The sequence below is a fragment of the Bos javanicus genome, chromosome 4, assembly GCF_032452875.1.
Source record: "Bos javanicus breed banteng chromosome 4, ARS-OSU_banteng_1.0, whole genome shotgun sequence".
NCBI classification, from domain to species: Eukaryota; Metazoa; Chordata; class Mammalia; order Artiodactyla; family Bovidae; genus Bos; species Bos javanicus.
The window spans coordinates 72,441,586-72,465,238 of record NC_083871.1 but is presented as its reverse complement, the minus strand read 5'-3'; the positions used below and the strand labels follow the sequence as shown (position 1 = coordinate 72,465,238).

The 23,653-nt window shown below is 39.7% G+C and overlaps 1 long non-coding RNA gene across 3 annotated transcripts in view; it reads left to right on the top strand.

The window, feature by feature from the left end:
- The window catches only part of LOC133246253 (uncharacterized), a 57,542-nt gene extending 34,195 nt beyond the window's left edge, over positions 1 to 23,347 (top strand). For 2 of the 3 annotated variants that reach the window (XR_009735981.1, XR_009735979.1), the window contains 2 exons: positions 4,197 to 4,304; positions 21,286 to 21,681. This is a non-coding gene — a long non-coding RNA (uncharacterized LOC133246253). Of the gene's footprint in view, positions 1 to 4,196; positions 4,305 to 21,285; positions 21,683 to 23,086 lie in introns of those variants that run through there. The other variant, XR_009735980.1, reaches the window with a different exon arrangement.
- Positions 23,348 to 23,653: the final 306 nt, after the last annotated feature.

The window sequence follows — 23,653 nt, the reverse complement described above, 5'->3', positions numbered from 1 at the left end:
TCTCTTTTTGCCTTTTCTGCTAGTACTATATTTAATGCTTAACAGTTTTTTAGCAATAGCTTATATATTTAATATATTAATTTGTCTCCTTTTCTACACAATATTTTTGTATATATGATTCTTACAAACTCCTAGTTTTTGGAAGTAGATCATACACAAGTAGAATAAATACATACATACTTACATAGTGTTCAACTCCCCACCCTCTGGAGAGAATTTCCTATTGGATTGTATTTTTTACTTTGGTAGTGATTTGTTATGTTTGCTGTTCTTGCTTTCTTTGATTCCTTCTTAATGGTGGGAGAAACATTTGTGATTATATTTCCAAGCAGATTATTTGATATAGGCATAAGTCAGTCATAAAGACTTTAAAAATACCATCATTCCTTTCAATTTCATACTTAAACTATGAAAACAAGGAGTATTAAGGACCTTTTAGTGGGCATGCCAGACATCAGGTGAAGTTTTGGCATGTTGAATCAAGCAGTTGGGCCACGGTAAAGCTTAGTTCTCCTGTTGTTCAGTCGCTAAGTCGTGTCCGATTCTTTGAGACTCCATGGACTGCAGTATGCATCTCCTCTATCCTCCTCTATCTCCCAGAGTTTGCTCAGATTCATGTCTATTGAGTTGGTGATGCTGTCTAACCATCTCTTCCTCTGCTGCCCAGTTCTCTTTTGCCTTCAATCTTTTGCCATCATCAGGGTCTTTTCCAATTCATTGGCTCTTTGCATCAGATAGCTAACGTATTGGAGATTTAGCTCCAGCCACAGTCCTTCTAATGAATATTCAGGGTTGATTTCCTTTAGGATTGACTGGTTTGATCTCCTTGCAGTCCCAGGGACTCTCAAGAGTCTTCTCCAGTACCACAGTTCGAAGTCATCAATTCCTCAGCACTCAGCCTTCTTCTGACAGTCATGTAAATAACACCTGGACTAAATGATGTAATGTCTTTCTACCAAATGATACAAACAGTTGCTTTTCTGTACATTGTTTTTTTTTTTTTTTTAAATGAAGATGTCTGGTAGTATCAGATGGTTAGCAGAGTTCTAATTGCTCATGTGTTCAATGAGTCAAGTAGAAAGCCATCTCTATCAAACTACAGGAAGTGAGTCTAGAATGAAGCTGAATGCATAATGGCAGCTGCCTAACCCACTGATGACGCATTGGTTAAATTGGGATTTTATAATTTTGATGTTGATAATTCATGAGATAAGCTTACAGCTTGTGACAGTCCAACCAGTACTTGTTCAACTGCCTCAAGGGTTGGGTGAGCATAGCAGAGAATTGCAATTACTTTCTCACTAAGAGATCAGATTTCTCACTGGACAGCTCCCTAATAAAATATGTTCTAGCCTGTGCATCGTGAGACAAGAAAAACTTTTGGCACATTTCTCTAATTGGAAGTTAAGCTGGAGGTAATGGTACCTCCTTTTGGGCTTTTGCACTTCACTCCTGCAAACCCAAAGCACCTGCCATACTCTCACTCAGGTCTGCCTTGAGGTTTAGTTTCTTTCTCTCTCTCTGCATATGTATATATGTGTATGTGTAATATGTGTGTGTGTTTCTACTTTTTCTTCCTGCTTCCTCTTCCATGCTTTCTCCACACATTTCTGTGCAGGGGGATCTTCCTATCCCCCTAAATCATTTGTTAGTAAAGCAACTTATCCCCTCCTCCCCATGTATCCCTGTATGTTCTCAGTCAAAAACACAAAAAAGTAGAGTCCTAAAAAGATAGAGTCCTCTATAATATCCAACTCCCTTGGGAGGTGAGGAGGGATGAATGTGAATAACTCATAATTTTGAATTGCATTTATTTTGAATTTCCTTTATTTTTTTGTGCATTCTAGGAGAACTTTATTTCCCACCTTATCTGTAAGATTCTTTTAAAACCATCTTTCTTTAGTCATTGAGTTATCTGTTATTCACATAAAGCTCAGAAAAAAAATGTGAAACCATGTATTCATTCTTTTCCTTTTCTCTGTCCCTAACACCACTTTCTCCCCTACTCCTTGTCTTTCAGTATATATGTCTATTTTTCATACTCTCTCTTCCTGTTCTTCATCCCTTCTCTCCATTTCATCTTTCTCTTTTTTTAATGATGTAAATTGCAAGGTTTCCTTTCTTGACAGTTATGATTAAAGGACTGTGCACCTGCTCAGGTGGAATAAATGGGGGATCTGCTGAAGCAAGTATTTATGCTAACTAATATCGTCTCCTTTCTTGCCTTCAAAAGCAATCCAGCAACTCAGAAAAGTCTCCCGTCAAATAAGCATACAGTAACTTTTTACATTCATGCTCTCTCTGATGTCAGAAGAGGCCCCTGCATCTCAGCTCCATGAGATTTGCTGGGACACAGATGCTGTTTCCTCAAAGATGAATGGATGCTTAGCTCACAGGAAAAGGGAGAAATTGTCTCTTCTTTGAAGACGGAAATAAGAAAAAAAAGCAGAGGAGAAGGCAAAGACAAGAAAGTTTTAATAGTAAATGACTTAGAAAAGCCTCCTTTCCCTGTAAGGTATTATAAACTCCAGGGTTTCTAGGTTAGATTTAAATATACTTTAAAAATAGAGTACCAAACACTGTTTAAGTTTGCATTATCATTGTCAAAGCCTGTTCCAACTCCACTTCTCATCTCTTTTCCCTCTCTGATGAGAAGAAACTGTTCTGCTGTAACAACTAGTTAATTAGTAGGTAAATTTCATTGAATAAAGTCTTTTCTCTAAAGGACAAGTTATTTAAAAAGAGGGCAAAGATCTCATCTCTCTCTCTCTATTCTCCTCTCTTTATTTCTTCTCTCCTCCCTTTATTTCCCTTGACATAATAGATAATAAAAAACTGCCATTGTTCTAGTTGGTGAATATATCTCAACTCTATTGAGTCTCCTTTATCTTTTTTTTCTTGCAATTAAGTTTCTTTTTCTTTTCTTTTTTTGGTGGGAGAACTTGGTTTATCCTGTAGAGTTCTCAGTTTGGATTTAGCTGATTGCTTCTCTGAAGTGGGGTTTAATATGTTCCTTATTCCTTGCATTTCCTATGAACTGGTAATAGACCTAGAGGTTTGATCAGATTCAGCACCGAATTTGGGGGATGAGACTATGCCCCAGGTGGTGGTGTGTGCTCCCAATAGAAGGTACATCAGGATATCCAGTTGTGTCTCTGTTTTGAGAGTAGAAGTCATTGATGATCATTGCCTAGATTCAGTAGTTCTTTAGTAGTTGCAAATAATGGTATTTAATCTAATTAAATATCCATTTAATATAAAAACTTATTCCTTGTGGCTCAGCTGGTTAAGAATCAGCCTGCAATGCGGAAGACCTGGGTTAGATCCCTGGGTTGGGAAGAACCCCTGGAGAAGGGAAAAGGCTACCCACTCCAGTCTTCTGGCCTGGAGAATTCCATGGACTGTATAGTCCATGGGGTCACAAAGAGTCGGGCATGACTACTTTCACTTCACTCACATTCTTAAATATCAAATTTCATTATTAAATATCAAATAATGATATTTAATTCATTTCCCCTTCATATATCAGCTGAAAGACTTGTATAAAAAGACTTCTTGTCAAATATTTATTAAGGTAATTTTATCCTATATAAGATAGGCAGGATAAATGCTTCTTTCTCCAGGGTTATACGTTTTTTAAGTAATCAGGTGGATTTTTAGCAACTTTGAGGTTGACCTTTGAAGTTGATGAGGTTGACCCTCTGAGATAGGTTTCTAGAAAAACCAGACTCAGAAACAGGGATTTAAAGGCGCATGAAAAGCATAAATGAGACAGAGATAGAAGGCAGCCCAAACAGGGGGCATTATTGAGTCAGCCAGCAGAGTGAGTGAGAAGCTGCCTGGAAAACTGCAGGTGCTGCAATAGAATGCTTCCATGATATCTCTTTTGAGGGAGCTAGATGGATGGCTGTGTAACACCCTAGCTCTTCTGTCATGATATGGACTCTGGAAGCCAGACAAAGGTATCATGTAAAGAAGTGCCTCTTCTGGCAGCTGAAAGTTGAGCCAGTGTTCCCTGATGTATCCCCTTGATAATAAGGGGGTAAGGAGATGTGGATGAGGCATTGACTACTACAGCTCACTCCTTCCCCCTTTTAGTACGCACATTAGGTTTAGTCTGTTCTGTCACTGAGTCTTCAAGATGGTAGTTAGTGACAATGGGGGAAAAAAAACATTCTGTGTTCCTATTGCTGTAGGAAGAAGCTGACATAATGATGGAGCAGAAAAAATAAAAAGAACGGACGTCCTTGATGGTGATGCTGAATCAACCAACCCTCAATTCTACCTATCCTCTGAACTACCAGGTATGTGAGACAATAAATTATTTTACTGTTTAGCCATATTTGAGTTGAGCTTTCTGTAAATTGCATTCAAAGCCATGCTATCTATTATAGTACTATTATTAACCTCATTTAGCAGATGAAAAAATGAGTCCTGGACAGGTTAAAGCAATTTGCCAAAGGTTGATAAAGACAGTAAATGACTCAGCTGGCTGGTGCTTAAGCCTGAGTGTGTCTAATTCTAAAAATTTGATTATATAATCACTATATTCTTTATGGGGCTTCCCTGGTGGCTTAGCCCGTAAAGAATCCACTTGTAATGCAAGAGACCCGGGTTCAATCCCTGAGTCAGGAAGATACCCTAGAGAAGGAAATGGCAACCCACTCCAGTATTCTGGCCTGGGAAATCCCATGGACAGAGGAGCCTGGTGGGTTACAGTCTGTGGGGTTGCAAGAGTTGGACATGACTTAGCAACTAAACTGCCACCATGTTCTTTATAGCAAGAGGTGAGTCTCTAAAAGATAAGACCCCCAAAAGAGTTTTCTCAATTTTTTTGTCTATACAAGAGCTTCAAGGACTCATGCACATGAGTGGAACCATTGGAGGATGGAGCTTGCCTACCTGACCAAGTTCTAGTCATATGAAGGCAGCCGTGAGTCACCAACTAAGAATCCTGGCATCACTTTATTGATGGGCACAGCAGCCCCCTGGGAATCGTGGGTAAGAGTTGCATGAAGAAAGTAGCTTGGACCCAAACCCAAATTGTGGTTCCCTACTCTTACCTCCCTGGAAGCCTGGACTGAGGGACTTGCTGCTAGAGAGAGCTGACTTGGTGGAGTAGATCCTTGTCCAACACATGGTCTCATTAAACTCAGCAGGCAAAACAGGAGCCAGGCCAGTGGGAGGGAAATAACTGACTTCTTTTGAGGAAAAGCAGTGCCAAATCTCATTATGTCACAGGATGCAACCTGTGGACTTCTTAGCAATCATTAGCCATTGATTTCTTAGGAGTGTTGGTAGTAGTTGAAATCCTTTACCCAGCACTTCTCAAAGAAACTTGCAGTGTTTGTGGGCTGAGGTGGGAATGTGGAGAGAAGGAAGTGTTTTCTTCCAAGTCAGTAAACTTTTTCTGTAAAGAGTCAAATGGTAATATTTTAGGATTTGGGAGTCACACATGGTCAATGTTGGATAGTCTTCGTTTGTTTATTTCTCAAACCTTTAATATTGTAAAAACTATAGGTGTCCAGAACCCAAAACAGGACACAGGCTAAATTTGGCTGGGACTGGGGAGAGTCTGACCCCGATCCAGTTATTGCCAAACCTGGGGCCACAGTTTAGTGCCCTCTGACATGGCTCTGGATGGGACTTTACTTAAAGCAACTCTAAGTTCATACTGTACCCTGGGCCAAAGTCATTCCCTTTTCTATATCTTAAATCTACTACTTATGTGTCTAGCCATGCAGTGCAATATAGCTTGTACTATATTCAATGCAATGATTAAACAAACTTGTTGCCACCAGACTAAACATAGTTCACTTAATACAATGCCTGCAGTATGCCAGTGTCTCAGGTTTGAATATGCATTATGTTTCATTATTAAAGTTCAAAAAGCTTCCAAATTAAAATCTTTGGCTTGTTAATTGAAGTTGAATGAATATCCCAACTTCTGCTTTCCTGTTTTGCTCTCTCTATAATAAGAGAAGCCTCCTTCTGCAAAGCCTGCTTCCCTCTACAACCCCTATAACCTGGGCACACAGGGTGTGTATGCCCTCTTGTTTTCAAAGTTGACTTAATGCTGTGCAGTCAGTAGGACTCACAAGATTCTCATGACTTCAGCCCCGAGCTCATTATATTGAATAAACATATACAAATGAATAGAAACTTTTCTTTCTGCCAAAAAGCACTTCTTCTCTCCTTTCAACCTGGCTCAGTTTCTGCCTCATAGGGGCCTCATGGGGTTCTCCACTGTTTAAAAGCATCCTGCCACTTTCCCTTCCCAAGCCAGGTAATGCCACCAGGAGGTTTCCACATAAGCGCAGCTTCTCACCCAGATCAGTACTCAATCTGTCATTAGCCAGCCAGGCTGCACTTGACCATCTTTCCTTCCCTATGTATAACGCCCTCCTTATTCCGGCCACATTTTCTCACTGTGCAGACATTGTGTGCCTCTAGATCTTGACATTCTCTTACTAGTTTCTGAAATATTTCACACTGGTTTTCCTGGTCTTTCCCTCTCAAATGAATGTAAAAGTCCTGTGCGTCTTCTCTAAGTGCCCCAATCATCCAAGGGAGTTTCCCCATTGTTCTTATTAATTTGCTACCTGATGCTTGGAAAGGGTGGTCCAGGAGAGTTTCCTAGTGTCCCCAGGCCATCATTCCCGTACCTTCTGTGGTCTCCCCACCTTCCTCTGTTGGACCACCTTGACCCCATCATGCCCTCTGACCTGCTGATACCTGAAATGTCCCTTTGGTTGCAGTTTTTAAGCACTTAGGTCAGAGTATAGCTTTTTACCCTTTCAAATCCATGTTGAGATTCCAGCCTTGTGTTCTCTAACTTTCTCTATTTTCCCAAAGCAAGCTTTCATCCCTGGAGTTTAATCAGTATATCTTTTTTGTTTGCTTTTTCCTTTTCTTCCCCCACTGCCAGTGTTCTGACTAAAAGACGAAATCTTGTTTCTTAAGCTGATTCGATTTTCCCTTGAGTCCCTGAGTAAACCTAATTTGTAAAGAAAGCATGTTTCCTGCTAACGTCTTTTTAATTCCTTTCTAAACTCTGGGTTTGAAATAAGCTCCATGGACTTTTTCTCCCTGATTTTCATTCTAAGAAGATGGCTTATTTCCTCTGTAACAAACCACTCCACCCCTCTCATGTTAGCCTTCCAGTTCACTGTACTCACTCATTGATAAAATCTACCACTTCTTGTCGACTTCTTCTAGCAGACCTTCAGGACCTAAAATAGAGGAACATAATTTGGGGCAACTGGTGTAGTGCCTCATGTGATGCACAGCTCTCAGGGTTTAAAGATTGGAATCATACAGTAATATTCTGTGGCTCATGGAGGAATGTAGGTCCTTTTCATAGTTCACAGTAGTTCTGGCCAAGACACAATTTGAAAGAAAGAAAACATGCCCTAGTCAGAAAAATGATTCCATATGCCTATACGGGATATATATTTATACCATATACCTTCATTGCCTTTCTGGGAGTGAAGAGACTCTCTCAGGGGTGAACCTGCTCAGCTGAGCCTGCTGTACCAGTTGCTATCCGGTCATAGGCCAGCTCTCCAGCTGTCTGCTGTGGTCCCAGTATGGCACTTAGGTTCTCAAAAACTGGCCCTTGTGTTTGCTCATAAGGTTTCCTCCATATGTTGGGTGCTGGGGCTGCCAGTCACAGGCCTCCTCCTCACTGAGTTTTGACCAACTGAGATCAGACACATGAAACCAAATTAGGAACAAATTGCAGCATCAGCTTTAGTCCTAGTGTGGGAGGCCCCTTCAAATCCACAATTAATGTGCCATTTCCCACTTAACATGGTAGGGATGCAAACCTTTGCAGCTAACCATTGGGAAAGAAAAGCAGCCCTTGGAACTTGGAAGCCAGTTAGTTAGGCCTTGGCGTTCTCCTGTTGAATGTGAACAATGTCACCGAATATCAACTTCAAGGCAAGGCCTCTCTGGTCACGATGTGAGTGTGTGTGTGTATTAGTCATTCTGTCATGTACAACTCTTCGTGATCCCATGGACTATAGCCCACCAAGCTCCTCTATGCATGGAATTCTCCAGGCAAGAATACTGGAGTGGGTTGCCATTCCATTCTCCAGAATATCTTTCCAACCCAGCAATCAAACCCAAGTCTCCTGCATTGTGGGCAGCTTCTTTACCATCTGAGCCACCAGGGAACCCCTGGTCATGATGGCTCAAGACAAAAATAAGATGACTGTACAACCATTTCTGACTACTGGCAAAGCATGAACATTGTCAAAACCACAAAATACTAATCCTCTCCTCTTCTGGTTAATGTGAGTAATTGCCAAATATGACTTTAGCCTTGTAGTTTTCCCTCTTTCCAGATAAGATTTACTGAGGTATCTTAAGATAGCTCAGAGGTTAAAGCATCTGCCTGCAATGTGGGAGACCTGGGTTCGATCCCTGGGTCGGGAAGATCCCCTGGAGAAGGAAATGGCAACCCACTCCAGTACTCTTGCCTGGAGAATCCCATGGAGGGAGGAGCCTGGTAGGCTACAGTCCATGGGGTCTCAAAGAGTCGGACATGACTGAGCGACTTCACTCACTCACTCAAGATAGAATTAGCTTACCCATGCTTCCTGTAGCAGCCAATTCAGAGCAGAAATCCACTTCCTTAAACCCTCTGCAAAATCACCTAACATAAGCCAAAATCCTACAAGAAGTTCTTTACAACCCCTTGTTACTGAGATGTATCACAGTTCCCCATGGTGTGCATGTTTTTTTCATTGTGACAAAGAATAAACTCAACTTACTCAGCTTCTCACATATTCCTGGTGATCACTGGCTGGGGGATGTTGTCACCAGGAACAGTGTACAACAGGGGCAAAGACACTTAATTCTTTAGCCTTTTTTTTTGGGGGGGGGAGGGTCATGCCACTTGGCATTGGGATCCTAGTTCCCAACTAGAAATTGAACCTGCAATCCCTGAATTAGAAGTGCAGAGTCTTAAACACTGAACAGCCAGGGAAGTCCCAATTCTTTAGACTTTAAGTTAAAAAAAAACAACAACAAAGCCCCTTTCCCTGATATGGAACAATATGGATTTACTCATCAGCATGGACAGACAGAGCAGGAGATTGGTAGTAGATGTCCTTTGAGGATGAAAGTAAAGGGCTCAAGACTGGAGAGAGGAAGACAAAGTTTGGACAGAAGAAAAGAATTAGGTTATGTGTTCTGACCCTTCTCTCCTAATCCTCCAAAGATTGGACGGGGAGCAAGGACCTAGGCTTAAGGCAAACCCAGCCTGGGCATCTGGGGGATCCAAGAGTGATCCACTGGTGCCCTGCTTCCCACAAGGCCTTTCAAGACTTGCAGCTTTCGCTGTGCCAACACACATGGGTGATAACACAGAGAAGTAGAGATGTAGTGCATATAGACACATGAAGAGTTCCTGGCCCCACCACATCATAAGGACAGATCCAGTAATTTCCTCTCTCTCCTAGTGGCACCTAGAGATTAGCCAAGGGAGAGAAGCAGCATACTTGCTTTGGGGGATCCCAGTCAGGAGTGGGACATGTATTCAGGTAGAGCCAAGGCCAACCTGGTAACTAACTTAAAGACTGACTATGACATGTCACAGAGGTGAAAGCAGAATCTTCCCAACAATGCCAAGAACAGCCCCCCAGCCAAGTGCATCTACATAGCATCAACTGAGACTGAGAGAGGGGAGACACAGGTCTTCCCTGTTGGACATTTTGTTGTGGCTTCAGAAGTTTCCCCAGGGCACTGGAACCAGTTCAGGTGGTGGAGAATGGGTGTGAGCAAGAAAGACTGGACTGTGAGACACACACACGGATGAACTGACTCCACAGGTCATTGCTGCTACAAATGGAGACAGCACAGAATGAACAACACAGCCTGAATTATGATGTTGGGTGTACGATTTCAAATTCAATTGTAGAAATTCAACACGCATACAACTTGTGCATTTGCCGGTTCAGGTGAGAACTCACACCATCACACTGGTACAACTCAATGGAGGAATGGCGGAAGCTTCTCTCTCCTTCCTGGGTTTAAGTGACAAGCCTAGCAGAGAAAAAAGCTGGAGTGGGGCTTGTTCCCTTAGAGGAACCCCACAGGTATGGTAACTGGAGGAGGAGAGAAAGCTCTTTTGGGGGCTTACAGTTTTGAGAGGGTGAAAGGGAAAAAAGGAGAGGGAAAAGAAGAGGGAGAGAGGGAGGGAGGAGAATAGGACTCAATCCTTCCCAGTGAGAAAATATTGGTGGAGCTTCCTTTTTGTGTATAGGGTTGAAGTAGAACACATTGGGATGGGGATGCATAGGAGAACAGTTCATCCTCTGCTGCTGCTGCTGCTAAGTCACTTCAGTTGTGTCCTACTCTGTGCAACCCCATAGACAGCAGCCCACCAGGCTCCCCCATCCCTGGGATTCTCCAGGCAAGAACACTGGAGTGGGTTGCCATTTCCTTCTCCAATGCATGAAAGTGAAAAGTGAAAGTGAAGTCGCTCAGTCGTGTCTGACTCAGCGACCCCATGGACTGCAGCCTACCAGGCTCCTCCTCCTCTAATAGCTAGTATTTGTTCCCTAGTCATACATCTCACATGTCTTTGGGGGAAGCCATTACCTGAGCTCTCAGCTCTAAGGACAGGAGTTGGAACAGGATGATTTGGGTACCACCTGGGCTGGAGAAAGTCAAAGAATCATAGAGAAAGCATGGCTCTGAAGAAATGATTTAGGCATTCCCCCATACTTTTTTTTTAAAAGTCTGTCACTTTAACATACAAATATATATTCTCAGAAAAATTTAAGCACCATTAAAAATTTTAAGTCCCCATTTACCATTGGCTACAGGCCAGCCCTTAGCCCGGTAGTAGAGTAAGATCTATTATCCATTTGGGATGTGTTGTTCTAGACTTTATTATGCACACTTCTATTCCCGTATATAATAAATAACATGTGCCTTCAGTGTCATGCTGCTCTTTTTGCACATATACTTCTTGCACAAGCTTTCCAAATTGGAATTTTACTTCACATATTGTTCATAACTTGATTTTGCTCTGTATAATACCCATTAACCATTTAATCTTTAAAAAACTATTTTAAATTTTTATCTAAGTAATACATATACATTGTTTAAAGTTTAAACTATGTCATTTAAGATTTATAATGAAGAATATATTTCTTTGTATGTATCTCCTTCCCTAAACTTTTAGCTGTTGCTTTTGGTAATTGCTTTTAAAACAGTATGCTTATATTATTTCTTAATTTATCATTTTAGACATATCTAGAAAAGTCCTACTATAAAAGAAGATGAGTTAGACTCCTTCTATCTCACACATTCCTATGGTCCCTCTTTCCAATCTTTGAATACAGTACTGATTTTTTATTAAATAAATTGGATGTTTTTCTTATTATAAAAATGTATTATTCACTGAGGAACCAAATGTGTATGTTATGATTAGATTTCCTCCCTTGTGCAACTCCCCCCCCCCCCCGCCCCCGCCACTCCTTTACTTAGTTTTCTATCACATTATCCAATAGAACTTTTAAAACTTCATATACCTGGTGAAACAAACCAGGCATTCCTGGTTAAACATACCAGGCCTGTGGACATATCTCTCCTAGCCTCCATCTAGACTAACTGCCTTCTCAGCCTGCTCTACAGGACTTTCCATTGTCCCACACTATGTTAGCTCATCTGTGTCTCAAATATCATGTCTTCTTTTTTCCTGATATGTCCTTTCATTTTGGTGGAGTATATCTTTTATTACACTGCTGTTTGCTTAACCAATATCCATTATCCTCTTCTTACCATCTAATGAAATTCTTATATTACTAGGTTTAGCAAATAACAAAGCTATGTTTCCCAGGCTGCCTTATGGATGGGTATGGTTAATGACATATAAATATGTGAGATTTCTAAGACAGTTTTTGCCCTCTGTGCTTTCTTATTTCTTCCTCTTTCTTCTGCCTGGAATATGGATGTGACAGCTGGTGCTCTGACAGCTATAAGTGACCATGAGGATACCTGTACTAATAATATCAATCATAAACATAGAATGAACTATGTCCCTGATGGTTTCTTGAAGTCACATGCTGGCTTGACTTTACCTCTAGACTTATTTTTACTAGTGAAACAAAGAAACAAACCTGTATATGTTTAAGCGGACTGCAGTGGACTCTGTAACTATTACAATTCCTAACTGATAAAATTTCTTCCTAAGACAGAATGAATTGAAGTAATTTTTTAAAGACATTCTGTGTCTGAAATGATTTTATTTCTTCATACGAATTAACTGATAGATTGATTAGGTATCAAATCATAGAAATCACTCTCTAAGACTAATGAATGTGTTATTTCATTGACTTCAGACATTCACTTCTCCTATTGGGAAGAACATTGCCATTCTGATTCTTGACTCTTCTTGGGAGGATCTTTCTTTTGAATTTGGTATTCTGAAACTTCACAGTGATGTGAAATAAAGGATATCTCTTTTAATTAACTATGCTGGGCATTGAATGGATCCTTTTATACTGGAAGTTTGAGTTCTTTAATTCTTATATTATTCATTTAATAATAATTTTGTTGTTTTTCTTCTATTTTCTCTTTCTGGAACTCTCACTCAGATTTGGTCATGGGAATAGTGCTCTAGTTTTCTGATCTTTTCTTTCTGATTTTATTTTTCTTTGTCTTTTGGTTCTATTTTCTGAGCAATTGCCTCAACTTCATTTTCCAGCTCTTCTTTTGGATTTTGAAAAATTTGGGTGCTTTTTCCCCCAAGATCTTTCTTGTTCTTGAATTTTCTTTTCTACTTTCTTTACCTTCCCTTCTCCTCTTCTTTCTTTCCCCAGCTCCTTCCTTATCTCATTCTGTCCCTGTCCCTTCCATACACTGATCTTGTTTCAGGGATGCAGTATCTTCTCTTACTCCTGAGGGTATTAATTATAGCTTATGCTGGTCTGTTATTTATTTTCAGTGTTTTGTTATTGCCTAAAGCGCCTCTTCATGAAAGTGAAAGAGGAGACTGAAAAAGTTGGCTTAAAACTCAACATTCAGAAACTAAGATCATGGCATCTGGTCCCATCACTTCATGGCAAATAGATGGGGAAACAATGGAAACAGTGAGAGACTTTATTTTGAGGGGCTCCAAAATCACTGTGGATGGTGACTGCAGCCAAGAAATTAAAAGACACTTGCTCCTTGGAAGAAAAGCTGACCAACCTAGACAGCATATTTAAAAGCAGAGACTACTTTACCAACAAAGGTCCATCTAGTCAAAGCTATGGTTTTCCCAGTAGTCATGTATGGATGTGAGAGTTTGACTATAAAGAAAGCTGAGAGCCAAAGAAATGATGCTTTTGACCTGTGGTGCTGGAGAAGACTCTTGAGGGTCCCTTGGACTGCAAGGAGATCAAACCAGTCCATCCTAAAGGAAATCAGTTGTGAATATTCATTGGAAGGACTGATGCTGAAGCTGAAACTCCAATATTTTGGCCACCTGATGGGAAGAACTGATTCATTTGAAAAGACCCTGATGCTGGGAAAGATTGAAGGTGGGAGGAGAAGGGGACGACAGAGGATGAGATGGTTGGATGGCATCACCAACACGATGGACATGAGGTTGAGTAAACTCCAGGAGTTAGAGATGTACAGGGAAGCCTGGTGTGCTGCAGTCCATGGGGTCATAAAGATTCGGACATGATTGAGCAACTGAACTGAACTGATACAATATTTCTTTCCTTTGACTTTCTTTCTTCTCTTTGTGTGTTTGATTCTTGGACTTTCATGTTAGGTGCTTCCCGGATGTAATGATGTTTTTGATGTTTTCATATTTAGGAGCAAGGTGCTAAAAAGTTGACTGAAAGCTGTGCATATACATGTTCATCATTTCATAGAATTTATATAGAATGATTGGTACTTGTATATTCTCCAAATACTCAGCACTTATGGGTCATTTTTATGTGTCATGTAGGGTTTCAGAACAGGCCATCTCAAAACATAGCACTATGACATTATTATTTTGAACTGCAGGCAATTGGGAAGAAGCAGATGCAGGGTAGTTTTCTTCCCTCCCCTGTTTGCCTAAAAGTAGGACATAAATTTGTTAATGTGTCTCCCTTTCCTATATCAAGAAGAGTAGAATTCTTTATCACCAGGAAAGAGCTTTGGACTCTTATCAACCGAGAGATGGACACTAAGAGAAATTTACATAGCAAATTACCAAATGACTCTTATTGTCCTTTAGTTTACCCCCTGTATTTACCTTCCCATAGTTTGTCATCCCTAAAAACCTAAACCTATCTTCCTTTCTCTTGTCATTTCTCCACAAATTTATTATTTTCTTAAGATGCTACATAAACCTCAGCTTCTGACCACCTCTTGGAATGACTCATCATTGACTTCTCCCATGTGTATACATGATGCACATGTTAATAATTTTTTTTTCTCTTGTTCGTATATATCTTTCTGTCAGTTTATTTTGCATTCTCAGCCACTGAATATAAGAGAGTAGAGGAATTTTTTCCTCCTCTGTGATCATTTTTGGGACCATTTGATTTCTCCAGAGACAGATTTATCAGTATCCTTCTGCCTGGTTGCCCTCTGTTTAGCTGACTTTTTTTTTTTTTTTTAGGAATGACCATATCTTTATTAAGCTGTCATGTGCTAGAGGAGGGGCTCTGTGTGTGAGCAGTGGATATGAGCAGATGGGGAAGGCCTTTGGGAGGGTCACCCTACCCAGTGACCCCCTCTCACTGTGTGCTCCATTCCACTCCTCCAACTTTTTTTAAAGCTGAGTAGCGGACAGGCGGTTTTCTGCTTCAGTAGGTGAAAGTGAAAGTCCCTCAGTTGTGTCTGACTCTCTGCAACCCCATGGACTATACAGTCCATGGAATTCTCCAGGCCAGAATACTGGAGTGGGTAGCCTTTCCCTTCTCCAGGGGATCTTCCCAACCCAGGGATCGAACCCACGTCTCCCACATTGCAGGTGGATTCTTTACCAACGGAGCTAATGGAGGGGGCAGGGAGTTCAGTAGGTAGACTTCCATTGATCCAGTTTCAGTAGATATCTCTGCCCTGCCTGATTTACTGGAGTCTAGAGACTCTCTGATTCCATTTTTACCCAGTGTCTTGCGGTGGAAGGGGAAGGTAGGTGTTCTGGCTGGTGGATTGGGGAGGGAGCTGGGAATTAGTCTTCTAATGACTTTAAATGTCTCTCCTTTCCCCTCTGCCTTTCTCAGACTCCCACCTTGATCCCATCCTCTCTAGCTCTGAGTGTCTCCAATTTGTGAGTTTTTCTGAGGGTCTGCATTGTGAAGTGGCTTGATTCTCACTTTCATCCCTCTCTGATGGCACTTGCTATTTACTCTTTGTCTTTTCTAATTCCTTGATCCATGTTCCAGTTTCTCAATTTTGTGAACACCTCTTGTCTGCTCTTCCCCTACTGTCTTTGTCTTTTCCCACATGTAGTCCTTTTAGTATGCTTTAAATAGAATAAATTTTTATTTTCAACTTTAAGTTGAGTAGAAGAGCAGAGGAGCTCTTATAAACAAACAGACTGAGGTCAATATGTGATGTGACTCTACTCAAAGTCAATCAGTGGCTGGCAGAATTAGACTAGAACTCTAAAGTTCTGAGTTAATTTCTGTGGTGAGATTTACTGATAAGAAGGTTTAACCAATCATCTTTCATACCCAGGTGGCTCAGTGGTAAAGAACCCACCTGCCAAGTAGGCGATTCAGGTTGAATCCTTGGATTAGAAAGATCTCCTGGAGAAGGAAATAGCAACCCACTCCAGTATTCTTGCCCAGGAAATCCCATGGACAGAGGAGCCTGGCAGGCCACAGTCCATGAGGTTGCAGAGTTGGACATGACTTAGCGACTAAACAACAACAAAGCTTCAACCAATCATCTTTCATAATTGAAGTTAAGAGCCTGACTCTTTATCCTTCTTTTTAAAATTTTACTTTTAAAACTAGAATCTACTTTGGATTTTCCTACATTCCTTTGGTACAAAGGGTTACGAGAGAGTCTCACGGGGATGTAGACTCCTGGTCACATCAGTAGAAAGCTCTCATCTACTGGGATTCCTAAACATGCAAGTGTGTCTGGACCTACTGAAAAAGACATCATACCTGTCAGCCCTCCAGGCCCTGCAGAGTAAGATGACCGGCTGAGACATCATGGGCTCCAGTTTTAGCAAAAGTAGTTTAGAGGGAGGTAAGAAGAGAGGAAGGGGGCTGGCATGCTCCAGGAAATTAAAGAATGTCTGAACAGTGGAGCAACAAGATGGTAATCACCAGCAGGCTGGCTAATTGAGACTTGGCTTACTAGGATGACAGCAGAGGAGGAACCAAGATTAACAGGAGAGGAAAAAAAAGGATCTAATTGGAAGCTGCATTAATTTTTTGAAGAGTCAGATAATGACTGAGAAGCAGAGCAACTCTTCACATAGACAGGCTCATAATGGAAAGGAAATAGAAGATTAATCCACTGTGGATTCTCTACGCTTGGGCTGATTTAATACCCAAAGACCTCTTCTGAGCCTGTCTTCCCTCTCCTCCCTCTCAGAGTCATTTTTGAACTGGAAGGGAAGCGTTTATGTCAAAAGAAACTCGTGGGGCTGAAAAGAGATGATAACTTTGTGGTGTCAGAATAATGACTGTGTGTCACTGCCCCGTGCAAACAACAGAGGCTCAGAACTGCTGAAGCCTTCCCAGGACCTTAGAATAGGCATCCTCATGGGCTGTAAAAGGATGTCTGCTGGTTAGTTACAACTGAGCCAGGGTCATGGAATCTGAAGCAGTTTCACAAGGAATTTGTCAAAGCTACTTTGCAGGAGCTACAAGTAGAAGTTTGGAGATTTTAAACATAGAAGGAAGCCACAGAAACAGAAGCATATAGAACAGAAAAGGAGCTTACTTGCAGAGAGATTTTGCAAGGGAGCCCAGGCTTTTAATAGCTACTCTCCAAATAAAATATATTAAAGTTCTTTTAAAAAAATGTTACCAAGATTACTGTAGTATGTTTGTGGTGGGAAAACAGCAGTTGTTACACTTGATTGTCAGGTACTCAAAGGTAATCTTATATCTGGAGACATCAGGACTTCAGAAGTCAGAAATAAAGTTTTTTGTTGCTATGTTTTAATGAGTTGTGACCTAAGGGCTCAACATCTCACTTAAAGGCATACATATTGTGGGTAGTTTTTTTTCCAGACCACAAGTGCATATGGTAATAGAGCAAGTCATGCAATATTTTTTTTTTAGTTTCCCAGTGCCTATGAAGTTATATTTGCACTATACTGCAGTCCATTAAGTATGAGATTGCATTGCATCTAAAACATGTAAATAAAAAGTGCTAACCATCATCTGAATCTTAGCAAGTTATTATTTTTTGCTGATGGAGAGTCTTGCCTCAGTGTTGATAGCTGCTATCTGATCAGGGTGGTGGTTGTGGCAATTTCTTGAAATAAGACAACAGTGAAGTGTAATGCATTGATTTTCTCTCTTCCTTTCATGAACGATTTCTCTGTAGCATACAATACTTCCTAATAGCATTTTACCCACAGTAGAACTTCTTTCAAAATTTAGGTTGATCCTCTCAAACCCTGAAGCTGCTCTATCACAGCTAGGTTTATGTAATATTCTAAATTCTTTGTTGTCATTTCAACAACCCTCACAGCATCTTCACTAGAAGTAGATTCCAATTCAAGAAACTACCTTCTTTGCTCATCGATAAGAAACATTTCATCTTTCATCATGAAATTGCAGCAATTCAGTCACATCTTCAGGCTCCACATGTAATTCTAGTCCTCTATTTCCACCACATCTGTAGTTACTTCCTCTACTGAAATCTTAAACCCCTCAAAGTCATCTATGAGGATTGGAATCAATTTCTCTTAAACTCCTGTTAATGTTGATATTTTTCTCATGAATCACAAAAGTTCTTAATCACATCCAAAATGGTGACTCCTTTCCAGAAGGCTTTCAATTTACTTTGCCCAGATCCATCAGAGGAATCCCTATCTATAGCAGCTATAGCCTTATGAAATATATTTCTTAATAAGACTTGAAAACTAAAATTACTCCTTGATCCACAGGCTGTGGAATAGATGTTGTGTTAGTAGGCATAAAAACATTAATCACCTGTGCATTTCCTTCAGAATTCTTGAATGGCCAGGTGCATTGTCAATGATCGATAATATTTTTAAATGAATCTTTTGTTTTCTAATAGTAGATCTCAACAATGGACTTAAAATATACAGCAAAGCCTGGATGTGCTGTCATTCAGGCTTTGTTGTGCCATTTATTGAGTGCAGGAAGAGTAGATTTAGCATAATTCTTAAGGGCCCTGGGATTTTCAGAATGGTAAATGAGCAGTAGTCATGTATGAATGTGAGAGTTGGGCAATAAAGAAGGCTGAGCACCAAAGAATTGATGCTTTCAAACTGTGGTGCTGGAGAAGGCTCTTGAGAGTCCCTTGGACAGCAAGAAGATCAAACCAGTCAATCCTAAAGGAAATCAGTCCTGAATATTCTTTGGGAGGACTGATGCTGAAGCTCTAATACTTGGTCTATTAATACTTTGATGCAAAGAACTGACTCATTGAAAAAGATCCTGATGCTGGGAAAGATTGAGGACAGGAGGAGAAGGGGGTGGCAGAGGATGAGATGGTTGGATGGCCTCACCAACTCAATGGCCATGAGTTTGACCAAACTCTGGGAGATGGTGAAGGACAGGGAAGCCTGGCATGCTGCAGTCCATGAGGTCACAAAGAGTAAGAAATGGCTTAGCAACTGAATAACAATAATAAAGAACATTGGCTTCAGCTTAGAGTCATTGTCTGCATTAGCCTCTATCAAGAGGGTCAGCTTGTCCTTTGAAGATTTGAAGCCATGCACTGACTTTTCCTCTCAAGCTGGTGAGGTACTGAATGACATCTTATTCCAAGATAAGGCTGTTTTATGTACATTGAATATCTGTTGTTTAGTGCAGTCATCTTCATTAATTATCTTAGCTAGACCTTCTGGATAACTTGCTGTAGCTTCTAGATCAGCACTTTCTGCTTTTCCTTGCACCTCTGCTAGATTCAAAGTTCTTCTGTGGCTTTGTGACTTCTCTCAGCCTTCACAGAATTGAAGAGAGTTAGGCCTTGCTCTGGACTAGAGTTGGCTTTAGGAAATGTTGTGGCTGGTTTGATCTTCTATCCAGACCAGTAAAACTTTCTCCAAATCAGCTATAGGCTTCTTTGTTTACTTTATTCATGTGTTCATGGGAGTAGCACTTTTAACTTCCTTCAAGAACTCTTTATTTGCATATACAGCTTGGCTAACTGTTGTAAGAATCCTCGCTTTTACCATCTTGGCTTTCAACATGCCTTCCTCACTGAGTGTAATGATTTCTAAATTTGGATTTAAAGTGAGAGACATGTGACTCTTCCTTTGCTTGAAACTTAGAGGTCATTGTAGGGTTATTAATTGGCCTAATTTCAATATTGTTGTGTCTCAGAGAATAGGAAGGGCTGAGGAGAAGGAAAGAGATGGGAAAACATCTGATCAGTGGAGCACTCAGAACACACACAACATGTATCGTTTGCTGGCTTTTATGGGTATGGTTCATGGTGCCCCAAAATAATTATGATAATAACATCAAAGATCGCGGATCACCATGACAAATGTAAAAATGATGAAGCTGGAAATATTGTGAAGATTACCTAAATGTGACACAGAGACATGAAGTGAGCAAATGCTGTTGGAAAAATGGCGCCAATGGGCTTGCTCAACTCAGGGTTGCCACAAGTCTTCAATTTATAAAAAGCATAATATCTTCAAAATGCAATAAAGCAAAGTGTGAGAAAAAATGAGGTATGACTGTATTTTGAGAATCAAGCTAAAATGGACAAAGCTGGGTTTGCTTCTTGTTTTGTTGTTATTGCTGTTCTTAGGTACGAAGTACTTTCTAGCAGGGGGCACTGGGAATGTTTTGCAGTTACTCACTAAGGAGGCAGAGCAGGGTGTCAGTTTCGCTTTCAGACCCTCCATACTGATTTGCTCACATACTTTTACTTAGCACTTTTATCATTCACATCATTAATCTGATATTTCCTTTTATCTAGCTGGTTTACAAAGATAGATGTAATGAGGAATGTTAATTAATGCACAAATACCTGCTTATGATGCAGTTAATAAAACTAGAGTCATAGGATCCTAAAGCTTGGGAGTTAGTTTGTGTCTGAAAGTTTTATAAAACTTTTAGGGCTGAACCTTTTTCCTTTTTATGTGCTAGAAGCATTTTTATTACCTTTATCAATTTGTCTACTGAAACCAAGAGCCGTCCAATTCTCTTCTCCCAGGTTTCACCTGCAGTACCACTTTTCCTGGCCAGCTAGGACATAATATTCTTTACCACCAATAAATCTAGGATTTCATAAGCCACAAAACAGGTGCCACACCAATTTCTTGTAGAAAATTTATAGGCATCATTTTCTCATATAATATGTAGTTCTTGCTCCTTAATCGTCAGCTTATCATATCCAATTAAATGAGATTTATTTTTCTATGTGACATTTATAGAATGGTCAAGATTATAAATCCAGTTTTTCTAATTATATTCGAGTAGAAAGAAGGGCCTATTCTTACTAAAAATTTGTAAATAATGTGGTCTTAGAAAATAAAAAAATTAGTAAGCACTTCACATAATATTTAATCATTGTGATCTCTATTTTGAGTTGTTTTCTAGAAAAGAATCATCAATTTATGTCATTTTTCCAGAACCATAAATCTTAGATTTTTAAATTTATTCATTAGTTTATAATCTTATTAAGATCTTTTGTAGAATTTTTTCCCTGAATTTTGAGAGTTTGGTTGTAGTAAGATACCATTTAAAGAGTATTTCATTTTAATTTAATATGTGTATATGCCTATGTATATATGTATCCTTCCTTCTTTGTGTGTGCTCACTCATGTCCGACTCTTTGTGACCCCATGGAATGTACCCTGTCACACTCCTCTGTCCATGGGATTTTCCCGGCAAGAGTACTGGAGTGGGTTGCCATTTGCTTCTCCAGGAGATCTTCCTGACCCTGAGATTGAACCTGCACCCCCTGCATTGGCAGGTGGATTCTTTACTACTGCCCTTCCTGGGAAGCCCAATATAGCCTATTAAACTGAAGTTTAGAGATATTTCAATAAGAATTAAGAAGGAATTTCTCATATAACTATTAAAAATATGCTATTAATCACAACTGAGTTTCATTTGTTCCTGCGTAATTAATTCTTGTTTTTCTGATCTTGGGTTGCAGGCCAATTTTGATGAATTTCTCTGCTTCTGGACCAAGGATCCAGACTTACACCTTTGGTACAGACACAGACGCCTCTTGGTGATGACAGTGCCAGCATACCCTGGAAAGCCTACACCCATTAGTCCGTTACTTTAATTTTACTAGTTAAGAGAAGATGGGACATACTGAGGCTATTTTAATATTTCTTCTAGAAGACTCAACTGTCTCATATGTAGTTTGTAGCAGGAACTTTTAGTCAACTTTGAAGAAAAACACCTGCCAGTGACATGGTCGATAACAAACAACAATAATATCACGTACAAGGCTGATGGACTCCGCTCTCAGTGTATAATATGTTATGGAATTTACACGGTGTTAATCAATGACTACCCTACAATAAAAATATACGGTGGACAAGGTGGGCATTGACAAATATGCAGGGCCTTTTAAGTCAAACTGCAAGGTGTTATAATTGTTCCTAATTAGTAAGGATATTTAAACACACAAACAAAATTTTAATTTTTGGAAAAGTGTTTTTTGGGAGTTATTGTGCCAGTCTTTGAACATGACCAACAGTATATTTCCATCCAGTTTAAAAGATATTCAGTTTTAAAATATATTAATATTAATAACATTTCATTTGTGTATAATTAACTTAGGAAAGTTGTGCTTCTCTTTGGAAAATCTCAGCTCCTTTACTACCGTGGACTTTGATAATACTGTGGATGTACATTAAAATGTGGAGATTTTCCAACAATATTTTCCAACATATTATTTCTAGTAATTCTTCTTTTGTAAGAAGCAAATCTTTGATATTATCCAAACTGGAAAATTCCAAAGGCTAGTTTATATTATAAGGATGAATTATTATTTTTTTTTAAATGTGGGACCTAAATTGGGAAAGGCACTATCCAAAATATTTATCAGAGAAAGTAAGATATGAACTTTAGTCATAGGTGACTAAAGGCAGAAAATGATTAGACTCAGACAAAATAGGAAATAACAAAGCAAACTAACTAATTATTAGAAATTCTAGCTTTTTCAAAAGTAGACTTTTGTTCAAACTGACTCAAAAACAAATAAAGCAAGTACAGAGAGTTATGATGTTACTGAGTACAGAGAAAGTATAGAATGGTCTTTATTGTTTCTTGATAAGAGCAAACTGTTACCCAAAGATCAATCTGTCGTGTTCTCAGGAAGAGTACTGAATTCTAGTTTTACTCTTTTTGTATATTACTCACGTGACATTTTTCTTTAAAGGATTTGCAGCCTTTTATCTGTCTGGGGTCCACAAGCTGGGGCCCACAGGTCAAACCTGGCCACATTGATTTGTTTACTTGTCCCTGGAAGCTTTGGGGACTTACCAGGAGTTAAATAGTTACAACAGAGACTGTGACCTAGACAAATGAAAATGTTTACTCTCTGGCCCTTAACAGAAAAAGGTTATCAGTCCCTGAATCCTATCTTACAAATGAATCCATCAAAATTGAGGCACCTTTGGTAAACATTTTAGTACTTACAAACTCATTATTTGCAGATATAAAACAAAGGAAAATTCAATTCATTTTCCCTCTGTTCTTTTACAACTTGATTTTTATTCCTTCAAATCAAAACTTGGTTTTTACTACTTCATTTCACATTCTTGAATGATCAAATTTTAGGACAAAATCTTTTTTTCCTGTATAAATCAATAGACAAATCACATCCACCATTTATTAATATAAATGTATTCATCTTGCTTTGTAATGATTACCCATAGTGTAGTTTCAATCTCTTCTGTTGGTTTCAACTTCTAACAGAGGTAATTGACTTCCTTCTACAGGCACAGAGGCTTCTGGGAAGCAGGTAGCTGAGAATAGTTCAGCAACACAAGCACCCTGCTCACCAGCAGAGTTCCAGCTTGGGCTGCTATGCCTCATGTACCCCCATGGTATACATTTGTCTGTGGTCACCTACATCTGTTTCATCCTTCTTAAGGCAGAAAAAATAGCATGTCTGCCAATATACCTCCAAAGTATTTGCACAGCCTTGGTCACCTGTAAAGTGATAGCTTTTCTTATAAATAAAAGCTAAAGCAAAAGTTGCTCAGTTGTGTCTGACTCTTTGTGACCCCATAGACTGTAACCCACCAGGCTCCTCTGTCCATGGGGTTTCCCAGGCAAGAATAGCGGAGTGGGTAGCCATTCCCTTCTCCCTATTGTAGGCAGATTCTTTACGATCTGAGCCACAAAATGATATAAAGTTGGTATTCTGTATATAATGCTTGGTATTTTTGCATTCACTCTATTTTAATGAATTTTATTTTTTAAATGATTGTTCAAGTAACCAAAATTTTCTCAGTTTAAATTAATCAAAAGTCTCAAGGTTAAAAGGATTTTAGAAATTATGC